Genomic DNA, 25085 nt, shown 5'->3' on the forward strand with positions numbered 1-25085 from the left:
TTTTATAGTTTATGAAATACCATCGCACACACTTCACTATCTCAGAAGATCCTCCTCCTAACAACTCTGTAAAGTGGGTAAAGTGCGTGTTATCATCCCATTTTACAGATGAGGAAACAGAAGCTCTCTGGAGGTAAGGGGTTTAGTCCAGAGTTACCTAAGAAGGACTCCTGGTCTCTGTGGTCTCCCATAGTCTAACCACAGTACTTATTCCTGCTCAGAGGCTCAGGCTGGGATCAGCGGGGAGGACAGCTGCTTTGAGTGAACCAAAAGCAGGACTAAGAAACCCTGGTCTAGGGACTTCCCTGGTGGCGCAGTGATTAAGAATCCACCTGCCAATGCAGGGGACACGGGTTCGAGCCCTGGTCTGGGAAGATCCCACATGCCCTGGAGCAACTAAGCCCGTGCGCCACAACTACTGAGCCTGCGCTCTAGAGCCCGCGAGCCATAACTACTGAGCCCGCATGCCACAACTACTGAAGCCTGCTTGCCTAGAGTCCGTGCTCCACAACAAGAGAAGCCACCGCAGTGAGAAGCCTGCGCGCCACAACAAAGGGTAGCCCCTGCTCGCTGCAACTAGGGAAAGCCTGCGCGCAGTAGCGAAGACCCAACGCAGCCAAAAAATAAATAAAAAATAAAAATTAAATTAAATTAAATTAATAAAAGAAAAAGAAACCCTGGTCTAGGACAGAGCCAGCCCACAGCCACCAGAGGAACAACCCAGAAGCTCATTGACTAGCTCATGACACCGGGAAGCTTTTCCCTTGTGAGATCAAGGCTCCCTCCCCAGGCCCAGGAAGCCAGGAGGACCCCAGATCCAAAGCCAGAGTCTCACAGTCTTTCATGCTTCCTGATCCCAACAGGAATTTGGATGCCAAGGAGGCTGAAGGCTTGGGAGGCAGAGAACAAAAGCGAAAGTCTGGGCTGCCCAGGCCTTCTTATCTGGGCTCATTAAATGGTTTCCAGATCAAGGCTGAGGGGCTCCCCTGGACTCACTCCAGGAGAGGCTGTTTTCTAGGAAGTCTGCCAGCTCCCACCCACCACAAGGGAAGGCAAAGCCAAGCGGCAGGGCCTGGCAGCCTCCCCAGCGAGCTCAGCCAGGGGCTTTGTTTACGTTCGCAGCACAAGCAAACCCCGGCAGCCCCTCTGGGGGGACCAAGGGGCACCATCCACCTGCAAGGACCACCCCCAGAAGAAGCAGGCAGGGCCCAGAGTCAGGCAGCAGGAATGGGACGGCTGCAGACCACCTGGCCGGCCTTATCTTCCGGGTGGGTCTGGAGGCTAGACAGGCCCAAATCCAGCCGTCCTCACCTCCACACTGGCCAGTCCGTTCAAACAGATCAAAGGCTTCTCTGTGCCAGAGTAAATACCAGTTGTCTTCTGCCTCTCTGCCGTCCATCTGACCACGGGCCAGTCACCCTCTGCAAAGTCCTAGCACCCAGGGTCCCCAAACCGATCTCCCCAGTCACGTCACCACCGTGCTCTAGAGCTCGCAACAATCAGTGAGCACAGGGCCTCCCTGGCTGCTGGTTCCTCAGACTTGAAACCCGGAAAGGAGAGGACAATCTCCCATCGATATGCAAAAAGGGATTCACGTCAACCCTGTCCCCCAAAACCCCAAGTCCACTGCTCGTTAGGAGTTCCACCAACCCAGTCCAGTGAAGACACCCTTTACAAGATCACTCCAAGAGAAGGGGGGAAGGGGCCAATCATTAAGTACCTACCTACCAACATCAGGTTTGGTTTATTCCCAACCTCACCTAACCATCAGTCACCCTGGGGAAAAAAAGCTCTTATTTTCCCCAGTTTACAAATGAGGAAACAGTCCAGAGAGGGCAAGTCGCTTGCCCAGAGTTGCCCGGCCCAGTTATGGGCTAACCCAGATCTGCCTGGTCCCCAGGCCTGGCCTCTTCCCAGCACACTTGTGCCTGGGGTCTTGCGAAAGGAGTCAGGCCAACATTGGGGCTGGGCTGAAACTGTCAGTAAGCTGAGGGGAGCACGGGCGGTACAGGGGAATGCATCCCACAACATTCAGCAGATATTTACTCGGCATCATCAGGCAGCCAGGGAGGCTGAGAATGAGCCTTCCTTGTATGGACCATGTGGCCTGTCAAAAAGCAGAGCAGGGCTTCCCTGCTGGCGCAGTGGTTGAGAGTCTGCCTGCCGATGCAGGGGACGCAGGTTCGTGCCCCGGTCCGGGAAGATCCCACATGCCGCAGAGCGGCTGGGCCTGCGAGCCATGGCCGCTGGGCCTGCGCGTCCAGAGCCTGTGCTCCGCAACGGGAGAGGCCACAACAGTGAGAGGCCCGCGTACCACAAAAAAAAAAAAAAAAAAGCAGAGCAGGGTGAAATCCAACATTCTCACTCCCTCGGCCTGAGACCGTCAACAGTGAGTGATCCCTCAGGGATGGCACAACGACTTCTGGTCCTCATCAAACTCCAGTTCACCCCAGCAACTCCAACCCCGGGGGAACCTAGAGCAAAGAGTATGCGGGCTACCTCCAGGTTGCAGGCCCTGGGTGTTTGGCCTTTGGCCTACCCTGGGAATCTGGGTGAACGGCCAGGCCCTTTCATCAGTGAGCCTGCACTGGAGGCCATGAACATTGCAGCAGGTAGCAGGGGAAGACTCCACCCAACCCCCCACCTTCAGCTCCTGGTTCTACCCTACCTTCAGGCCTCAGTGGGGGAGCAGGGGGCAGGTACAGGCCAGCACTGTCTACCTCTGATAGCTATCTGAGATTTGCAGGCCAAGCCATACTTCCTATAAGAGGGAGGGGTACACCCTGCCCCCTCAGAGCTGAATCGGGCTGCAGCCCTCTGCCTCCAGCGAGGCCAAGCCACCCCCGGATAGTGGGTCTGAGGAGTCCCGACTGGCCTCAGCACCTCTCTCTGAGCAGGACTTTTCATTAAACACGGCTGCTTGACCAGGCCAAGGACAGAGCCCTTTGGTTTCAGCAACTCTGCCAGAATGATGTGCCCAGATCAATACATGGGGCTAGACCGGTGGGGAGAGCTGCAGAGGTCACGATAAACAATGGAGTTTCTATTCAAGAGCCTTCTCACCAGGCCTGGACAGGAACATCCACATTCAAGGATTTGGGGGCCACAGGGCAGCAGCGGAGCTCCTGTTTCCACCTGTGTCAGGTAGAGGCTCCTGGGCCCCAGTGGCTGCTGACTCTTGTGTGCCTGGCGGGGAAGCCAGCACACAGGTTAACTCTCACCTCTGAGGATGCAGGTGGAGCAAGCCGCCACCGTCCAGAGCTGTGAGCAATGAAGGAAGGGGCTTTATAGAAAGGACACCAGGGAGGTGACTGCCTGATTGCGGCCGCCAGCACCCGCCACTTCTCCCCGCCCTGTCTTGGAACCATGCTAAACGGCCTCTGAAATTTTTTAAAAACTGCGTGTAATAGAACAGTTTACAAGATGAAAGAAAAAGACGCACCACCAAATTCCTGACACTCTCCCCACAAAAATTAGTTTTCTCTCTTTTTTTTTTAATGGTCCCTTCTAGTCCCAGCTCATAGAAACACTTGATTTTTAACTATCTCAGGCAGGGAGTTTCACATTTTGTATTTTCTCTCCTCACTCTGACCACTTCCCCACAGGGCCATAGTCCGCTTCTTGATGGTTTTTATCCAAATGCTTCATTGTTACAGGGGACAAAGCAGAGGCTCTGAGAGGAAAGTAACCTGTTGTTGACACAGCTGGGGGCGAGGAGGACTCGAACCCAGGACCCCTGACCCCAAAGCCTCATTAGTGATCACTTTTAATGGCTGCATGATATTCCAAAGTGATTTTAAAAAAAAATACCGCTTACTAGCTCTTTTCCTCTTATCTAATGGACCACCTTGACATAAGTTCTCAAGTGGAGTTATGGGAGCAAAGGAACATCTGTCCGGGTGTTTTTCTGGCCCCCGAGGGTACACTGGTGTGCACGGCCACTTGGGCAGGGTACCCACGTGGCAGCAACGACACCAGCACTAAGAAAACTGTCTGCAGGAAAGCGCTCGTGACTCAGATTAGGGAACCTCAGAAGTCCTGGGAAGCTGTGGGACTCAGCAGGCCAGCAACGGGTTAAGGAGAAAGGAGGCGGCTCTGGCCCATTGGAGATCAGATCAGGCTAAAGCCAGCCCTTTCCATGCTGGCTTCCTGTGGGTGCCAGTCCAACTCCAAGAAACCCAAGTCGTTGCCTTTTTAGGCCATAATCGAGAGGACACAACCAGAGGCTAAATTAGGATTCTCAGGAAATGATGAAACTGAAAGTAGATAGGTTGACCAAAAACCTCTGCTTTCAACACAAAATGTCATTCCTCGATTCTTTGCCTTCTCCCCTCCCCCCCCAAAGGTCCATTTGGATCTTGTACTCCTTCCTGTTTTCCGAAGGCATCCTCTCCCTCCCCCTCCCTCCTTCTTCCCCTCCCTCCCCTTGGTTGGTTCTCTTTGTACTTGCTTGTGTGCTTGTTTGGAAAAGAATCTGCGAGCCCCTTAGAGACATAATTTATGGTACTAGGACAAATCAGTGGTCCAGACACTGTGAGCTTTTCCGTTCCTAGACGGTAGGATTTATGTAGCCTTCCACGGGCCAACTTCTAGGCTTGGAGCTTTCAAAGTCATCACAACTCATCTTAAAGCTACCATCTTAACTCATCTTAAAGTAATGAGAGCCTGCTACTGAGCTCTCCATTTTCTCACTCAGTCCTCACAATCATTTCCTAAGGGGTATGTCATCATATTCATATGACAGGTGGGGGAAATGAGGCTCAGACAGGTCACAAAAGCCAGGTTCAAATTCAGAGCCACTCGGCTGCAAGGCCCTGCTCAGTTTCCACTTGAGACTGCCTTCCCGCGAGCTCTCCGTGGCCATGGGGAGAACACAACCCTAGAACCCTGCTGGGGAAGCAAACCAGTGAAACGGACATTAATTATGCCAGCTCTAATTATGCCAGCTCGAGGCTGCAAACCCCATCCCCTTGTGCTGGTCTGTACAAGGGACTCTTCACATTTCCACCTTAAATCGGCGGAGCTAAAAGTAAGGTGAGGGCTGTGACCTTGGGGGAGCCATTCAAGTTCTCTGAGCCAAGGTTCCAGTTCAGAGACCCAGGCTGCCTCAACCCAGACAGCAGAGCCCTGTTCCAGCTCAGTCACTGATGTACGCAAGCAGGCCCCTTTAATTTTTTTTTTTAATCCCCACCCCCATCCCAGAGAGCACAGGTAAACAGGCCCCTTCTCTTTCTCCTTATAGTCATTGCTTTTGAGTGAAATTAAACTTTCGAGGTGCCTGAGTTCCATTGTTAAGGAAAAGAATTTGAAAAAGAATAGATACATGTATATGTATAACTGAATCACTTTGCTGTACACCTGAAACTAACACAACATTGTTAATCAACTATACTCCAATATAAAATAAAAAGTTAAAAAAGAAAAGAGCTGGGCTTCCCTGGTGGCGCAGTAGATAAGGATCTGCCTGCCAACGCAGGGGACACAGGTTCGATCCCTGGTCTGGGAAGATCCCGGAGCAACTAAGCCCGTGTGCCGCAACTACTGAGCCTGCGCTCTAGAGACCACAAGCCACAACTACTAAGCCCGTGTGCCGTAACTACTTAAGGCCACGTTCCTCGGGCCCATGCTCGGCAACACAGAGAAGCCACTGCAATGAGAAGCCTGTGCACTGCAACGAAGAGTAACCCCCGCTTGCTACAACTAGAGAAAGCCCGCACGCAGCAGCAAAGACCAAAATAAATTAATTAATTAATTTTAAAAAACAAAAAGGCCCAGGTGATTAATGGAAGACAGAAAGCAGCCACGCTGAGGGCAGGGCAGGGGGGAGCGCGTCCATGGCTGGGCCAGCTCACCCCATCGTACTGCAACCGTGTGCAGCAACGAAGACCCAACACAGCCACAAAATAAATAAATAAAATAAAAATAAAAATTTTTAATTAAAAAAAGAGCCTATGAAAGCACCTGCTGAAGTAATATAGAAATTTTCAAACTCATAAGATTTACTTATTCAATCAACTAATACATACTGAGGCTCTACGTGCAAAAATACTGTGACAAAGGTGCAGAGGACCCAAGGAGCTTGTAATGTAGCGAGATGACAGGATAGACACATACCACTAGTGACAGTGCCAATTTGGGACTTCTATATAGAGTACAGAGTGGACAGAAAGCAAGCTTCTTGGTTTCCTCTCCCTTTCACAGCTGCACCCAGCACCAGATATGGTGGGGGCCCAACAGATAGGTTGGCTGTATGGGTGAAGAAGAAGTACTGCTGGCCCTTCAAATCCGCAGATTCCGCCAACCACGGATCAAGACTCCATGAAGGAAAACAGAGGAACAAGCAACTTGCTTGTAGGAACAGAGAAAGGGGTGATTCAATGGAAAACTTGGAAACTCAAGGCAGAGTTTCATGGAGGAGATGACATTTAAGCTGGGTCCCGGAAGATGGGTAGAATACTGATGGGGGAGGAGAAAGATGATCAAAAAATATTCCAGGCCAAGGGAGAAGGTATAGTTTTTCATAAACTATGAAATTATGTGATCAGTTAAAGCAAGGTTTCTCAGCCTCAGCACTGTGAACATTGGGGACCAGATAATTCTTTGCTGTGGGGCTTGTCCTGTGCATTGGAAGATGTTTAGCAGCATCTCTGACCTCTATCCACTGGATGACAGGGGCACTTGGTCCCCAGTTTTGACAACCAAGATTGTCTTCAGACATTGCCAAAGGTGGGGAGTGGGGGGAAACTGCACCCAGTTGAGAACCACTGATTTAAGGGATTAGTATGAACAAATATTGCATCAGGGACCCAGACCTCTCCTTAGTAAATCCTCTCCCAACTCTCAAGGGCACAAGCCAACTCTCAAAACAGAAGTCCTCAGAGTGAAATCATTCCCAGGACCCAAACAATGACCATCATGGATGATGCTGTCACTGAGGAAGGACTGTCCCTTGTAATACACTGTATTTTAAGGGATATGACCACTACTGGACTGTACGTTAAATGCCCAGTTAAAAAAAATAAATCAGGCAAAGGAGGCTGATGTACTTCCCCAGACAGGACATGAATCTCCCTCAGAGCCTCCAACACGGCAGCCCAGGCAGTGATTCATAAGCAAAGTTCACCAGGATCAAGAGGCCCCGGTGACGGGCTTCCCTCGTGGCGCAGTGGTTAAGAATCCGCCTGCCAATGCAGGAGACATGGGTTTGATTCCTGGTCTGGGAAGATCCCACATGCCGAGGAGCAACTAAGCCCGTGTGCCACAACTACTGAGCCCACGTGCTGCAACTACTGAAGCCTGCACACCTAGAGCCCGTGCTCCACAACCAGAGAAGCCAGCGCAATGTGAGGCCCGTGCACCGCAACGAAGAGTAGCCCCCTCTTGCTACAACTAGAGAAAGCCCGTGCGCAGCAGCAAAGACCAAAATAAATAAATTCATTAATTAAAAAAAAAAAAAGAGGCCCTGATTAATGGAAGACAGAAAGCAGCCACATTGCGGGCAGGGCAGGGGGGAGCGCGTCCATGGCTGGGCCAGCTCACCCCATAGTCCTGGGAAATCCATCAAATGCTATTTACTGGATGGTTTTGGCAAATCAGAATTAGTCCCAGGGAGGGAATTCCCTGGCAGTTCAGTAGTTAGGACTCTGCACTCTCATTGCCGAGGGCACGGGTTCCATCCCTGGTCAGGGAACTAAGATCCTACAAGCCGAGCGGCATGGCCAAAAAATATTTTTTTTTTTTTTGCGGTACGCGGGCCTCTTACTGCTGTGGCCTCTCCCAATGCGGAGCACAGGCTCCAGACGCGCAGGCTCAGCGGCCATGGCTCACGGGCCCAGCCACTCCGTGGCACGTGGGATCCTCCCGGACCAGGGGATGAACCTGTGTCCCCTGCGTCGGCAGGCGGACTCTCAACCACCACACCACCATGGAAGCCCATGGCCAAAAATTAAAAAAAAAAAAAAAGATAAAAAGAAAAAAGAAAAAGGATTAGTTCCAGGGATGATACCCAGGTGAATGTTTCCCACCTACCAGAGGGACGTCTCCACCTGGTGGACCCACAAGCATCATCACACCTGAACTCCCCCCACCCTCGTCTCCCCAAACCTGCACTCTCTTCTAGGTCTCCATCTCCAGCTAAGACACTGTCCTTCTGGTCACCCAAGACAGTCACCGTAAATTCCTCCCCGGTGGATTAGCAAGCCCTCCACCAACCTCATGGCCAGCACCCCTTCCATACCAGGCCTGCCTCCAGTCCTTTCTGGGCTGTTACAGCTACTCCTTGCTGGTTCTTCTTCGAAGCCCTGCATCTTCCACCTCCTTCAAATCCAGCCTCCTCACTGCCTTCAGGATGACTCAGCAGCTCCATTTCTAGGCATGCTACTTTCTATTTTATTGATATTCTTAGCCCATCCAACAGTTCAAGGGCTCTGCGACTTCCCCCAAATCAAATCAAATCATCTCTGCACGGTGAGTAGGCCCTTGTGACCCTACCCATTGATCTCCTCTGTGCTCCTAGCCCTTCCTTTCCCCCTGCCCTCCCTTTGTGGTGCAGCCTAAGCCTTTCCCAGATCCTCATAAACAATTCCTTCACATCCCACTCTGCTTACGCCTCCGGGCCTTCGAAGAAGAGGTGTCCTCTGCACCAGGAACCCTCTCTCAAATAGCTCCACACTCCGTCCTCTGATAGCTGTGAAAAGACTTCCCTCACGTCCCTCCCCTCTGGGCTCTGTCCTGTATCCACTGCAGTAATCCAGCAGCTGGACTGTCATGATGTGCAGTTTTATCTGAGGACAGGGACCAGCTCTCATTCATCTTCAAACGTCTAGGGCAATGCCCGACTTGGAGCAGGTGCTCAGTTAAAGTTTCCTGAATGAATGAATAAGGAACAAGACGAAGAGGAGGCAGGAGGAGTAATGGGGAAGGTTTTCGAAGCGCTATGCAAAGAGGCCAGAGAGTACAAGAGCTGAAGTGACGGGGAGAGCAGAGCTGAAAGCACACACCAGGGTCGTAGCCACCTTATCTGTCTTCTTTGTTACAAAACCCGAGCCATTTGTGGACTAATTTTTATATCCCCCAAGCAAAAAGGGAAAGAAAGCATATTGGGGCTTTCAACCCACAAAGAGAAATAGTACTAAAGATAACTTACTGGACCCCAAGAAGCTCTGCATAAGGTTGAATAAACCATCTCAGTTTTCTGGAACCATCTAGCGCCCCCTGATTAACCAAGATGGAGGTGCCTACCATCTACCACCACACAGAGCAGAAAGGACCTCAGCTGCGGTGGCGTGGCCTCTGCCCTCATTGGGAGCCAGGAAGAGCCCTGGGCCATGCTTCCTGCCTCTCCTGTCCTTGGTCTGCATCTGCTGAGCAAGTGCCTCAGGCACGTTCTCTGGTATCAATTCAGAACAAAGAGACAGACAGGACTTGGAGAAACCACTGCCCCGTGGGGCACCGGCTCTGCAGATCCCAAGATAAAGTGTTTGTAATGCACCATGATGGAAAGGAATGGAATGGGCACGAATTTGGAGTCGGACGGCCCTGGGTTTGATCCCCAGTTCAGGATTCCTGTGATCTTCAAGCTCGGAACACCTCAATTTCCTAGCTTTAGAAAGAGAAAAAAGTATGGACCGTCAACCATTGGAGGAGCTGTAACTCAACTTCCCAGCAAAGAATCCGACATTTACTAGGAACTGCCTCCCAACTCCTCTGTCTTGTCCTCCTGACCTGATCAATCCTAACCCTTCCTGGAATGATACCTGGGACTTACGAAAAAACCTTCCAGAAGCGTGGTGACTTTCTCCAGGTTACGCTACTCCACAGAGAACAAGGTGGTACAATCCCGTGACTCTTAGCCACCTTAGCCTCCTAAGTGATTTGCCCGAGGGGAGAGGGTTTTCTGGCCAAGGAAGGTTGGAAATGCTGCATCCCATGGCCCTTCTGCTGAGCCGCGAGGCACACAGAAGGTTCTGAGAAGCCTGCAGTAAGGAAACCCACTTCATTTTGCCCATTCAGGCTTAACGCCCAGGAATATCCTTCATGAAAAATATTTCTTGATGCTGGCCTGGGAAATGCTGGTCTGGTGGGATGTGTTCAGGAGGCCTGTGGCAGAGGAGCAGGGGTTGAGTCCGGCTTGGCACTGACCAGCTGGGTGACCCTTGCTGGGCAGCTGTTGTCAGGCTCAAACAAGATAATAGACACAGAAGCCTTCCTGCATAAGCACGGGGGCTGTTCAGCCACTGAGCCACCCAGGGCCAAGCTCACAGCAGCCCCCACCCCGAGGTGCTCACTCTCCCCAGGCTATGAAGGGGGGAGGGGCCCCCCAGCAGCCCAGAGCCCAGAAGCTGCTGAGGAATGGGAGAATGGCAGATGGGCCCCTCCCCTCCCCACCTCAGGAATGTTGTTTGCTTACAGAAGAAGCTGGGACTTGTTTCCATTAGCAGTATTCCAACCCAAGCCTGTACTGATGCCTAGCAGATAAGAAAACCAGACCAGAGACAGACCAGAGAGGAATTTAGCACCAGAGCCCCAGATCCCAACCCCTTCACCCTTCCCTCCTCAGAGGCCATCTGGAGGGGCTTCCCAGGACTCCTGAGCTCCCCAGGGAACGCCGAGATACAGGGCCTGCACCCAAGGAACCCAGGCCATCAAGTGACACGAGACTTGAGTATGCAGATTCCCTCCTCCTAGAGAGGCACGGGGGAGGGGCAGGGGGCGTGGGAGGGAGTAGCTGGAGACTGGGGGTGGAGGAGGAGGGTGCACAGCTGCTCACCCAGTATCTTATCAGCCAAGTTGAGGAATGTGGACTTTACTCTAGGGACAAGGGGAAGTGGGGGAGGGTGACATCACTGGATTTGTTTTTTTTTGTTTGTTTGTTTGTTTTTGCGGTAGGCTCTCACCACAATGGCCCCTCCCACCGTGGCCCCTCCCGTTACGGAGCAACAGGCTCCAGACGGCACAGGCCCAGGGGCCATGGCCCACAGGCCCAGCAGCTCCGAGGCATGTGGGATCTCGCGGACCAGGGCACAAACCCGTGTCCCCTGCATCGGCAGGCGGACTCTCAACCACTGCGCCACCAGGGAAGCCCTGGATTTGTATTTTAAAGAGATCACCCTCCTCGCTGCGGGGCGGGGGTGGGGGGGGGTGGGGGGGGGTGGGGGGATAAATAAATAAATAAATGAAATAAAGAGATCACCCTCCCTGACCTCAGTTTAAGAGGGCAATGAGAGAAGTCAGCAGCTGGAAAGTACCATGGACCAGCCAGGAGGGGGCTTCCAACCTGAGAGGAGAAAGAGTTCCTTGATAAGGCTGGGGAGAAAGAGATCACATGCCACACGAGGGGGGGCAAATGGAGGCAGACTTCACCCTCTGAGCTACCACTCCGAACAGCCCAGCTCAGGGAGAACCCAGGCAAGGAGAACCCTGGCAGTCCATGCCCACTGCGGTCACTTCCTCCTAAGTGAGAAGCGACCCAGCATCCCAGGAACTCTCTGGCCAGTGGCACCAAAGTGTCCTGGGCATAGATCTCCTGCATCATGTGTCAGAGACCAAAGTGCCCAACTGAGTCTCCTCCACTAAGATACCATCCTGTCCTCAGGGCCACAAGGTACATTTTTTTTTTTTTTTTTTTTTTTTTTGCAGTACGCGGGCCTCTCACGGTTGTGGCCTCTCCCGTTGCGGAGCACAGGCTCCGGATGCGCAGGCTCAGCAGCCATGGCTCACGGGCCCAGCCGCCCCGCGGCATGTGGGATCTTCCCGGACCGGGGCACGAACCCGTGTCCCCTGCATCGGCAGGCGGACTCTCAACCACTGCACCACCAGGGAAGCCCCACAAGGTACATTTTTAATGAATGAATCAAGCAACTAATCAGGGCAGGAAGCAGAGCTTGAAAACAGCTCTGCTATTTAAGAAATCCACCATTCAGAATGACGACCTTTCCCACCTAAAGAGAAAGATCCCTATGGCCTTTAGAGCCCAACCAATTCCCGCAACCAGTGCCTCCAACTACCTTTCCAGCCCCATCTCTCCTGTCCCCTGCCAGACACTCTCATTCAAACACGACTCCAGGACTTCCCTGGTGGCGCAGTGGTTAAGACTCCACCTGCCAATGCAGGGGACACGGGTTCGATCCCTGGTCCGGGAAGATCCCACATGCCACGGAGCAACTAAGCCCGTGGGCCACAACCACTCAGCCTGCGCTCTAGAGCCCGTGAGCCACAACTACTGAGCCCGCATGCCACAACTACTGAAGGCCGCGTGCCTAGAGCCCGTGCTCCGCAACAAGAGAAGCCACCGCAATGAGAAGCCCATGCACCACAACAAAGAGTAGGCCCCGCTCGCTGCAACTAGAGAAAACTTGCGTGCAGCAACGAAGACCCAACACAGCCAAAAATAAATAAAGAAATAAATTTATCAAACAAACAAACAAAAAAAACATACAACTCCCCAGAAGACAGTCTTCGCTTCATCACAATTCTCCACTCACCCAGGCAGCCTTTCCTAACACCCGGTATATTATTCCTCTTTCTCTCTCCTCTCCCCAGGCCTGCTCCAGCACAGTCTGCCTTATACCAGAACCAACAGAACCTCTCTGCCTGTCTCCATAGTCCCTGGAACTCCTTCCGGTGCTGACTGAGCCCAGGGTTCAGAGAGAAGGTCCTCAGTCAGTCGGTGCCTGTGGACGTGAACTCGCCTATTCAGAATGCTCGGGTTAACAGCTCACGTTGTGTCTTCTGGAACCTGGCTGTCCAGCAGAATCACCATTCCCTCCTAACCCCTCCTGTCTGGTGTCAAAGGACAGGACAGGCACAGCAGCAATGCAGCTCTCACTCGATGGGAAGAAGCTGGGCAAGCAGCTGCCAGCAGGTCTGCGGGTAAGTTGTCTGCACTGGATGTTGACTTTGCTTTTAACTGGTTCAATATTTGTGTAGTGAGATCACACAGGTGCCTCACCTACTCGGTAATGAGCTTCCTTCCACTCGGCTGCCCAGGAGAAGTTGTAGAGAAGCAAGTCGTTTCAGACGTGGTGGTGGGGTCCCCCCCAAAGAGCAAGGTGCCCATTATCCTCCCAGATGCACCCCCGGGTTTGACAGAATAGCTTGGCTGACTTCTCATCAGGAACTGTGCACGGACACACCACCCTGTCCTCCCGCAGATCGCATCTCCTGAACCCTCAAGAGCTTCCCACACTCGCACAGGGGCGACACAAACCTTCAGATTCCTGCAGTCAAGTTATTCCTTCCCTTTGGTTCTGCTGATAGGACGGTTTTTCTTTCCCCAAGCACGCAAGCACAGTTTGCTGAAGCCCGACACAGAAAAATAACCCTACTGAGAAGATTTAATTATACGGCCGCAGTCTCAATGGGAAAGTGCAGCACGCGGGTTTCCTGAGTCCACATCACGATGGCTGAGAAGCCCAACTTGAGGTCAGAAACGAAAGACAAGTTTGAAGACCCCTCAGTCCAGGGCCCACCAGGTCTTCGGCAGCTTGTTATTCTGAGTGATGTTCAAATGACACAAAAAACAAACAAAATCCCTGAATATCGTAGCCGCTGCCACCAATAGCCATCCCGATCCCATTCTGCTGGGCTGAGAGCTCTAGGGCCACGGTGGATCCCAGTCACCACCAGGTCCCTGAGGACGGACCTGCGTAGGTGCTGAGTAATCCCTAATGAACTTTAGAAATGGGGAAGGTTCCAGTCTCCCGAAAGGTCCAAACTCCAAGGACCAAGCCCAACTGATTCTCTGCCACCCATTCTTAAAGTGCCTGAGGATAAGCCCAGTAATCCTGCATCTTATTTTCCAAACCTCAGTGATTCTCTTTAGTAGACAAGGCAGTAAAGGCCCAGAATGGGCTGAGCCTTCTCTGTGGCCGTTCAGGATCCTATCAGCAGCCTCATTCTTCTCCACCGCCCTTCCAGCTAAATCTGATGTACACTAATCTCTGTTTTGTTTCTAACTGACACACGACTGGCTAGAGGTCAACAACGATCTTCCTGTATTGATCAGGCAGTCATTTAAGTAAGTCGGCCCTGAGAGGAGAGAGACCTTCCAAATGGTGATAACTTAATTCATGACCTTTATGGAAGGCGTCTTAGAAAATCAGACTCAGGAGACAGCCAAGACTGGCTGGGGGATTGCAGACCCGTCCCTTTACTAACAGAACAAACTGGGCCAGGTTGACTGGGCCCTTAGGCCTCGGTTTCTCCATGCATCAACTGGAGACACTACCAGCTGCCCCCCCACTCCCCGGGTCAGCTGGGAGGACAGGAGGGCGTGGAGCTGTGCAGCCCCCAGCGGAGAGCTGACAGCCCCATCTCTGCAATGCGGTCAGAGCACGGCTCAACTCACAGGACTATTGTGGGGACCAAAATGAGCTAAGGGAGGAGCGGTGCTTGGCGGCGCCCCGGGCCCGCCGGTGCCCCTCCCGGACAGTCTTGCCTCTTCTCTCAAGGAGTTTGTGTCGCTGCTGAGCTAGCTTATAATGAGTCAGTCACAAATGCTGCCCTCACAAAGCCCACTTCGGGGGGTTTGAAGTCACATCCTGCCTAGCCTCACTCAGCATGATTTATTCCACCCCAGGAATGCAGCTCACTTCCCAGAATTTTGTGAAGAACTTTAGTTAAAGAGTTTGATCCTGCAGGGAGCTCCATTTACAGGCTCAGCTGCAGGGGTGGAGGAGACCCAGCTCAGCTCAGACCTGTGGGCAGGAACCACACAAGTCAGGGCTGAAAGACCCCACCCCACCCAGCCCCCCACAAGAAGCATCTCATCCTGGGGGCGCCAACATTTTTTTTAAACTCTCAAGTCGCAGTAGAAAAAAAATGATTTAAAAGCTTTTTATCGCGAATACGCAAATGTGTCAAACAAAAGCTTTGCAAAATGATATGTGCACGCTATGCACTCGAGTCTATTTAATTCCTAACACTACTGGTTGCCACCGGTAATCTCACAACCCACCAGCGAGTCTCAACTGACAGCCTGAGAAACACCCATCTGCCCTCAGCCTTCACTGGGTATGTGAGGCTCAGACTAGGCCAGCGACTTGCCCAAGATAACAGTGAAGTTCACAAGCAAAAGTTAAGTCCAAAGCCAAAGCAAGGCTGGGGCGGGGCGGGGGGGGGGGGGGGGGGGCGGTGTCAAACCTCCGGCCTGTAAGGTGGCAGCTGTAGCAGCCCAGTCACCTGACATGGGCTGGACTGCTGGTCCCCCGCCGCTCCCATCATTTGATCCCGACACCCTCAGTAAAGCCATGGCAGGTATCCTACGGCCCCTGCCCCATTCCCTGCTCCCCACCGTCCCCCTTAAAAAAGAGGGAGACCGATGCTCAGGGAGGTGAAGTGACCTGTCTGGACCTGGGGTTTAGGAAACATCTTTTGAGGACCTGGAGCCCAGGTGGAAAATCACAAGGACGGAAAGAAAGAAGAGCCCAGTTTCTTCTGTAGGCAGAGTAACAACAGATCAAAGCCACTACTATCAAAACATCACCACTCAAAGCTCCAGGCAGAGCCCCACACTGAAGAGATGCCCAGAAGTGCTATATAAAAGGTTTCATACAGATGAGATGGGAGAGGAAAAGCCCGCTGCCCCAGGGAGGGCACTCTCCTCGCATTCACATCCTGGGGACAATGTCACCTAACCCTATAGTGGACAGACCTTGCTGCCTGATAATAGCCTGTGTGTGTGTGTGTCTGTGTCTGTGTCTAAATAGATATGCCTCTGCACATCTGTTTATACACAGACACACACACACATACACACACACTCTATAAACAGGAAACCCAAAGTCCCCATTTCTCTTGATCAGTGGTTTTTAACACTTCCAGCCATCAAAGACCCCTTTGAGAATTGGTTGGAGGCTGTGAACCCTTTGTGTATCAACTTAGGGGGTCACAGAGACCCTCAAGTACAGTCCACGGACTTTTACGAGCCCCCTGGTTACCAGCTCAAAGGCAAAGGGGCACTGGAGTGGCCTCCTTCTCCACCAAGGCAACGTGAACTGACTTCAGAGGGTTTTCTTCCTTCATCATCTCCAGAGGGGCTGCGGTCGGGATGGCCCAATAGTGAGAGTTTGCCTGGGAAGCAGAGGACCCGGGATGGTGACAGCAGGAGGCCATGTCCCCTGGGCTGCTCTGATCACTCTGGACGGCAGAAACAAAACATCCAAAACTGGACGGCAAACCGTCTCCCTTTCGTTTCCATCCCTTGGGCCTGTTCACCACTGAGCCAGCAGGGAGCCAGCCCTGGGCACACAGGCTGGAGGGCGGGCAGAGACAAGCCCTCCAGAGAAGCCAGTCTGCACAAGCGGCCTCCCAGAGCCTTCGGCCTCCCGGGAGAAAGTGACCCAAATACGAGCCACACACGGGGTGAAGATAAAACCCACTTATTTCACACTTGACACAAAAATTGAATGACAGCTCCTAGAGCATAGTGTGCTCGCACCCGTGTCTGAAAGGTCGGCCAGCCCAGCTGTCCTTGAGCAGGGAGCCTGGTCGCAGGGATGACCTCACCACATCTGTCACCAGAAACCTGGCCGCCGCTTGTTTAACCACCCGCTGAGAATCATTCCTTTGCCCGGGCCACAGGCTGGTCCCAGAGGGGCCAAGGCCGAAGCTGTGTGAGAGAAACCGTGGTGGACCCTGCCTTAGGGAGTGGCCAGATGCGGCCATACCAGCCTGCCCTGGGCGGAGCCTCCCCTCCCCCACACACAGACGTGCACACGCAGACGTGTGCACACACACCCCACAGAGGCTGTGGGATCAGCGCAGGATGGGACACATCCGGCCAACCTGGATGTGGGCACTGGAGTCTCCATTCACTGGCTGAGGGATTCTGGGAACATAATTTTTTTTTTTAATTTATTTTTGGCTATGTTGGGTCTTCGTTGCTGCACGCGGGCTTTCTCTAGTTGCGGCGAGCAGAGGCTACTCTTCGTTGTGGTGCGCGGGCTTCTCATGCGGTGGCTTCTCTTTTTGCAGGGCACAGGCTCTAGGTGCGCGGGCTTCAGTAGTTGTGGTTCGCGGGCTCTAGAGCGCAGGTTCTATAGTTGTGGCGCACAGGCTTAGTTGCTCCGCGGCATGTGGGATCTTCCTGGACCAGGGCTCGAACCCATGTCCCCTGCTTTGGCAGGTGGATTCTTAACCACTGCACCACCAGGAAAGTCCTGGGAACATAATTTAAGCATTCTGCACCTCCCTTTCTTCATCTCAGGAATCACAAAGCCCCTAGTACAGGACCATGCTGACACTTAGTTCTGGGTGCTTCTCACATGAGACCTCACTACTGCACACGACAACGCAGAGGTAGGTTCTGTTAGCGTCCTGCTTTGCAGATGAGGAAACCAAAGCCCAGGGTGCACGAAGTAGCTGCTGTTGCCTGTACCGCGGAGTCTGCGCCTACCCAGCAGGCTCTGAACATGCAGAGAGGCAGCAGAGGCACAGAGCAGTAGGCAAGGCTGGTGAGAAGACCTGGTGACCGGCCGTCAGCAATGGGTCAGGAAGGGGACGGCCCACAACCTTCCCTGCCACCCAGCACCCAAGCGGCCGACGCAAGCCCCCTCGCATCAGGCAAGTTTCACCTGCAAACTCCTTTAACCCGATTTCTCTCAGATGTGCTTGTCAGAAGGGGAAGGTTTCCCTCCCCGCCCCTCCCAGCTGTCCCCTGCGGATCCCACTGAGGAGGCAGGAATTTAACAGGCCTGTGGTTCACACTCCCGACCACAACCAGTTTGGAATGTCCAGGTCCAGGAGCACAAAGGCGGCAGGCGAAGGCAGGCGAAAGTCCCCGAAGGGCCCAGAATCCTGCCCCAGCCCCCGATCTTTGCTCAGGTCCTCAGTGGAGTATCACATTCTTCAGATTCTTGTCTGAAAGCCAGGAGGGGACGGGGGCTTGGCTACTTCAACCTAAGGATAACTAAAGCCTGAGACTTGTCTTAAAGGGGAAGAGAGCCATCCTTTTTCAGCCTCTGTCACACTGGTCTGCCCTAGGTGTGTAGACTGTGGAGATCTGCACACGGGGGTTTGCAACCCGGAAGAGCCCTCGGCCCAGTGTCCCCAGCGTGTCCGCACTTTGAGGACAACCGGGCTCCAGGGCACGTGGCTGGTAAGAGGCTGGGAGGGACGTTGCCATGCTGCATCTTCAGTCTCGGCCTTGGAGGCCACTGTCTGTTCCTTCCTCACTGATGTGAGGTTTCAAGTGCCAGCCAGCAAGTGGGCAGAACCAACTCCAGGGAGGTCTGGAGGGAGGTGAGAAGCCACAGTGCCGACGGGGCCTTGGGAATTCCACCGGGCTCGGCGGCCAGTGATGTATCCCGTGATGAGGCATTTTTCATGAGCGCTCGGGGCAACACAGCCACTTCCTCCACACCCTGGCAGGCGCAGGAGATGGTTGGGGGGCAGCGGGCCCAGCTCTGGGCAGAAGGCAGGCTGGTGGGCTAGGAGGCGGCCAGGAGGCAGCTAGGAGGCAGGAGCAGTGCTGGAAGGCTGAGGGGGAACAGCTAAGATTCCCTGTAGGAGCCATGCTGAGCCCATCTCACACACCTGGCCGCCCACCCGCACCTGCCGCCCACGGATGTGTGTCTCCAGTGGAGCAGGGAAGGCTGTATTTCACACCTGGCACCATAAGCCAGGGAGGCACCGGGCCGACAACCACTGCATTAAGGTTGTGTACAAAAGCGTGAAAGTCTACAAGCCCCCAGCTTCACAGACACTATCTACTTAAAGGGTTAAGTGGGATGAGAGGGCAAGAGAGGCAACGGAAGCAGATATGGACAATCACTGGCCTGAAAATTAGAGGAGCGGGGAGAGGACCTGAGATCTCTCCCGTACTACCTGGGGTGAGGCACTTAGGTTCTTTGAGCCTCGATTTTCCTAGCTCTAAAGTGGGAACATCGATACCGCCACCCTCGTGGGATTGGGAGACTTCAACTGCAGTAACCTGAGTGTGACTTCAAACTTCACAGTGATAGAAAAAGTACATGAAGATCGGTTTGTTAAAAATGGATAAAATAGATATATTTATAATAGACAGCCTGGCACTGGGCTGGAGAAACTGTATGTAAATAAAACAAATAAACAATAAAGCTAAACTTTATTGAGCACCAAAACGCTCATGGTAGTTATTTTCCCCATTCCACAGACAAGGAAACATATGCACAGGAACGATGCATGACTCCCCCAAGGTCCAAGAGCTGGCACAGGGGAGAATCCGAATTAGGACAGAGGGTCTGACTCCAAGTCCCCTGCCTATGTACACAAGTACCAGACAGAACCATGGCACAGTGGTTAAACCTCAGACCCCAAAGAAATAAAGCCATCTACCCAAGGTCACACAGAGCTAAGTGACAGTGCTCATGCTGAACCAGGTCTGTTTGGTTCACGCTCCAGTATGAATATACTCACTCCTCTCTGAAGCATGTATTAAGTGCTTACAGTGGGCCACATACAGTGCAAGGGTTCCAGTGGCAAGTCCTCTAATAGGGCAGGGACACCAGCAAGTAGGGTCGAGAAGGGCTAAGACAGAAACCAGTGGGGGGCGTGGGTGCTGACAGAGCAAGGGAAGCTCTCCCTGGCAGGCAGCCACCCAACACTTCGGCCAGCAACTGGGATTTTCTAATCCTGCAGAGTTTTCCGCAAGCGTTTCCTCTTGCTCACGTAAAAGCAGTGTTTATGGCTCCTCAGAGGGGAGAAGTCATCTCCAAGAACACTTGCTCCACAAGAATGGGCGGAGGATGCCATCACCCCTGTAAGGAAGGCAGAGCGACCTAAGAACTGTCCACCCCTGGTCCATTCTGGGGGCCTGGTTACTGCGGCACTTTGATGTCGAGGAGTGGAACTCAGGAGCAGAGAGGATGAAAGAAGACAGAAGGCAAAGACGCTCTGTGAACCAAGGGCGGGCGGGGGGCAGAAGAGGGTATGGGGACACATTTACTGGGGGTCCCCCATGAACCAGACAGTGCACGGAGTGACTTCCACACTTTAGCTGCCCAAAGGACACCACAAGATGGGTTTTATTAACCAGATTTTACAGGTGAGCAAACTGGGGCTCGAAGCAGTTAAAGGAACAACTGGTGAAGTAGGGAGAAGTCCTAGAGGGACCGTTAGAGTGTCCCTGGGTTAGAGAGGCCTCCTCTGACACTGACACATACCCACTCCCCTCTCCCCTCTTATGGTCTGCACCCTGCCCCCCAAATTCACATATTGCAGCCTTCACCCCCGGTACCTCAGAATGTGATTGTATTTGGAGAGAGGGTCTTTAAAGAGGTCTTTAGGTGAAAATGAGACCATGAGGGTGGGCCCTAATCCAATCTGACTGGTGTCCTAGTAAAAGGAGGGGCTTTGGACACAGCAGGGATGTGTGCAAAGAGGGAAGACTGAGTGAAGAGGCTGCAAGAGGGAGGCCATCTGCAAGCCAAGGAGAGAGACCTCAGCAGAAACCAACCCTGCAGACACTGTGATCTTGGACTTCCAGCCTCCAGAACGGTGAGAAATAAATTTCTGTTGTTTAAGCAGCCCAGCCTTTGGTGCTCTGTACATGCCTTCACCTGACCATCATTCTCTACAGCATGACCGCCACCCTGACCTGCCACGGTGAGCCTGTTTGGCTGTCTGCTGTCTGCTCCTCCCCACTGGAACGTCAACCGCAGACTTTGGTTACTTTTACCCAGTCATGTATCCCCAGCACTGAAACAGACTCTAGCAGACAGCCAGCATTTGATACATATTTAATGAATAAATAAACTGAGTAAAAATGGGATTTAAACCCAGCTGCCACTTCTAGAGTCACCCACTCCCTTCCCCACGCCCCGCTGCCTCCTTCCGCTTTATCTAATTCTCTATTCCTGCCCCACCTCTCCTCCTCCAATATAAAAGCTGGTAAATAATTTTAAATCGTATAAATTCAAAGATAATCTCTAGTCTATCATCACCGCCAAACAGTAGTGTAAATAAGGTGACAGGAGATTTAAAAAAGATACACACTGGGGCTTCCCTGGTGGCGCAGTGGTTGAGAGTCCGCCTGCTGATGGAGGGGACATAGGTTCGTGCCCCGGTCCGGGAAGATCCCACATGCCGCGGAGCAGCTGGGCCCGTGAGCCATGGCCGCTGAGCACGCGCGTCCGGAGCCTGTGCTCCGCAACAGGAGAGGCCACGACAGCGAGAGGCCCGCGTACCACCAAAAAAAAAAAAAAAAAAAGATACACACTGGACCTCACCTTGACCACCAGGGAACATTATGATCTAAGTGCTGAAATCCCCAGCTAATGGTTTATTCTCATTACTAATTTAAAGTCAATATGTAAAAAATAAGGTTAGGTGAGGTTTAGGGTTTGTTTTTGGTTTTCTGAGTGTGTATTTGATGGAGAGGGGAGCACACTGAGGACGACAGAGCTCTCCTACTCAAACCTCAACCCTGCGGACCTGGTACTGATCCAAAACGCCACTGCAGCCTGGAGAGGGGACCCGATGAGGTCGGCAAAACCTGAAACAGACAGCACCACGGAGGTGTCCCAGTGACCACGGCCCGCCCTGGCCCTCTCATCCCCCCTCACTCCCTCGGGGTGTGGGTACGGGGATGGGGCTGGCTTCTCTCCTGCGCTCTAGGAAGACTGCAGCATTCAGGCCAGGCTCCCTTGAGCCAGAAGCTGGGGCTGGGGGACAGGGGCAGTGGGCAGCTGGAAAGAGGCAAGAAGCCTTGGCAAGGAAGCCATTAATCTGGAACGAAAGAAAACACCAGAACAAAGACACTGTAGCCCAGTTTCTAGGCCCTTGACCACCCGCCTTCTCCCCTCACACCCAGCCCCGCCCCCCAAAACTCCTTTACTGTTGTAAAGGTCTGTCTGCTTAAAAGCAGCCACTAAGATACTGCAACTTCCTCTTTACAACAAAACTACGCTGTTGCAACTTGTTGCCACAGTTGGTTCCTTCCCCAAAGGCAGGAGCCACAGCACAGCCCAAGTGGCCTGCCTGGCTTTGGACGGTTCTCAGATGTCCCCACCCTTGGCCGCCTCCCACCGTGGTCACCAAGGGGCCTCCCTCAGAGGGCCAGAACCGCCCCCCCCCCCACTGACATGGTCCCTCGGAGCCGCTGTCCCTCACTACCGCCCACCGCCACCCCACCCCAGGCGTTTTCTGGTCCAGACCTGCGTGAACCAACCACTCGGGGAGGGAGGGCATAAAGATCTTCCTCCAATGAGCCCAGAAAGATCTCCCAGGTCCACGTTCCTGCGCTTTCTCACCACTGATGACAAAGTGGTTTTACCTGTTTTCCATCAACTCTACCAGGGCATCTAAGCTGCCACTTTCTCCAGGGCTCACCACCATCACAACCAACGACACCCAAGTGAAGTGATTCTTCCCTGGGTATAGACTGTGAGCCCCCTGAGGGCAGGATCTGGGACGTCTCATTCATCTACACCCTAACCACCCAACAGTTTCTGTATTTGCTGCATTAATGAATTTCCAAAAGACTCAATAAAACCCATGGAACTTTCTGGCAAAGTCAATAATGGTTCTTTCCCACCGTGGACCATAACATAGCCATTAAAATAATAACTGTGGAGACTGCTGCAACATAGGAAACTTTATATTACATCACTGAGTAGTCACAACACACGACAGTATCTAATTTAATTTTAGCATTTAATTTTGTAAAATATGCAAGTATATGGACAGGAAACCCAGAAAAATGCAAACAGTGGATGGAGTGAGGGGCAAATTTGCTTCTTGCCAGGTTTGTTATTATATCATTTGTGCTATAAACAAACCTCCCCTCCTCGCTTTTCTTTTACTTTAAAAAGGGAAACGAGGGGCTTCCCTGGTGGCACAGTGGTTAAGAATCCGCCTGCCAATGCAGGGGACACGAGTTCAAGCCCTGGTCCGGGAAGATCCCACATGCTGCAGAGCAACTAAGCCCGTGCACCACGACTACTGAGCCTGCACTCTGGAGCCCGCGTGCCACAACTACTGAAGCCCACATGCCACAACTACTGAAGCCCGTGCTCCTAGAGCCCATGCTCCACAAAAGAAGCCACAGCAATGAGAAGACTGCACATTGCAACGAAGAGTAGCCCCGCTTGCCACAACTAGAGAAAGCCCGCACACAATGAAGACCCAACGCAGCCAAAAATAAATAAAATAAAATAAAAAATTAATTAATTAAAAAAAGAAAAAGGGAACCTATTCCAGGAACAATTGTCTCTCTCAACACTCCATGAAAAATGTCATCCCAAATCCTTCAACTGGGAACAGTGTCCTTGCTGACCACATAACCAGAGGGCACAGGCAGAATTCCCAGCAGCCACCCAGAGGTTAAGGGCCTGGGAGTGGAATCCCGGACCGCCACATTGCCCAGGAAATGGCACAGGGAAGCAGACCTTAATGGGCCATTTGGGCTGCTTAAGGGGCTTTGAGATGGGGCCGGGGCCTGGAGCCACTAAGGAGAAGAAATCTTTCACTAGCCCAGGGTGACTCAGAGGGCCTTGGCCACCTGCATCACCCTTACAAAGCTCCACCGAAGTCTGAGGGAATGAACAAGGTCCCAGCCCTGTTCCCTGGATGCGCTGTGCCACATCCCTACCTTGCAATCAGCTCAGATGCTACCTCCTCCAGGAAGCCTTCTCAGATCCCCCTGGGCCCCCAGCACTCTGGTGGGACACCAACAGCTCCTGGAAACAAGGGCCCCTGATTCCTTCCCCTCCTTATTCCCAGCACCCAGGCAAGCACCCAGCATACACTGTAAAGCTCTGAGGAGTGGTTACTGAATGATGATAGACAGATGGACAAAGGAAGCAGGAAGGAATGCAAGTCTGCAAGTGGGCTGATGTCAAGAAGAGCCCACTACGGAGATGGTGGCGGGCCCTCTGGCTGGCTGGCTCCCAGTGAGGACCAGCCAGGTCCCCGCCAACAGCAGGCAGGCACGGCAGCCGGGATTTACGCTGCCCTCCCTTAGGACAAAACACACACACATTTGAAAAATGGTCGGTTGAGGTTAAAGGTGAAGTCAGTAGCCAAGGCAACACTATCGAACTGGCAACCTCGCTCCAAACAGCTAACTGCACTAGGGGTGAGGTGCCCCATCCTGCCCCGGCCCAAAGCCCTACTCTTTTCATTAATTCTCGGCCACTGGCGAGGAAGGAGGACTCAGGGACCAGTCCGACCCTTCACTGCCAAGTGAGAACAGGCAAGCCCAGGAGGGAAGGGCATCTGTAGGGACACACAGGGGTCAGGGCGCCTGAGTCTGAATCCCTGCTCAGTCTCATCTGTAAAATGGGGATCAACTTCCTACCTCCTGGGAATGAATTGAATGAGAGAATTCATGTAAAAGCACTAGCACAGCACCTGGCACCTAGCAAGTGCTCAATAAAATTTATCTCTTATTGTTATTACTATTACGGGCAGGGCTGGGACTTCAACCTAGATATCCTGATTACCAGGCCAGCGTCCCTCCACCAGAGCCTCTTCCTTCCTTCCTTGCCCACCTTCCTCATCTTCCCTCCTCCTCCCAGATGATCCTAGCCTCCAGGAAGCTGGCTCGAGATGCCCAGAAATCCCTGCTCACTCAGGGTGGCACGGGCTGCCTAACGTCCCAAGTCTCCGTCCCAGTGTCCCAACTCCCTAATAAAAGGTAAGGCTCCTGAGGCCAGGGATGGGCTCTCTGCCCTCGTCCCCACTGAAGCCCCAGCAGGCCCAGCGGCAGGCCACACAGCAGGAGCCCAAGGCATCTCTGACGACTGACTTGGCCAAGAAATTTGGGATCAATACCCAACAGTTGGCTCTTCAATATTCAAAAACAGACAAAAACTTTAAATAGCTCCCTGCCACCAACTTTCTTATCCCAGAGACTTCCAGACAAGTACCGAGCATCCGCCTTTTAGGAAATGGATGAGATCCCTAAACGGCAATCTAGAGCTTTGGCTGCCTGGCCCCCCGCGTCCCCAGGCTTATGGGCACAGGCACCAGTGAGACCTGAACTCCACTCGTGCAACAAGGACAAGAGGTCAAGTCCATGCCGGCGCTGGCGAGAAACTGGGGATGGAGAGATGAAGGAAGACCCCACCTCTGACCTCTCAGTTCAGTGGGGTCTAAAACCTTCT

The 25085-nt window shown here is 52.8% G+C and overlaps 1 protein-coding gene across 3 annotated transcripts in view; it reads right to left on the reverse strand.

The window, feature by feature from the left end:
• The window catches only part of MYH9 (myosin heavy chain 9), a 92965-nt gene that overhangs the window by 60919 nt on the left and 6961 nt on the right, over positions 1 to 25085 (reverse strand). Inside the window, exon 1 of one of the 3 annotated variants that reach the window (XM_060025586.1) lies at positions 12483 to 14063. The exons of 1 other annotated variant lie outside the window; for it this stretch is intronic. The gene's annotated coding sequence lies outside the window, so the exon portion shown is untranslated. Of the gene's footprint in view, positions 1 to 12482; positions 14064 to 25085 lie in introns of those variants that run through there. One more of the 3 variants, XM_060025587.1, reaches the window with a different exon arrangement.

The sequence above is a fragment of the Delphinus delphis genome, chromosome 11, assembly GCF_949987515.2.
Source record: "Delphinus delphis chromosome 11, mDelDel1.2, whole genome shotgun sequence".
NCBI lineage: Eukaryota > Metazoa > Chordata > Mammalia > Artiodactyla > Delphinidae > Delphinus > Delphinus delphis.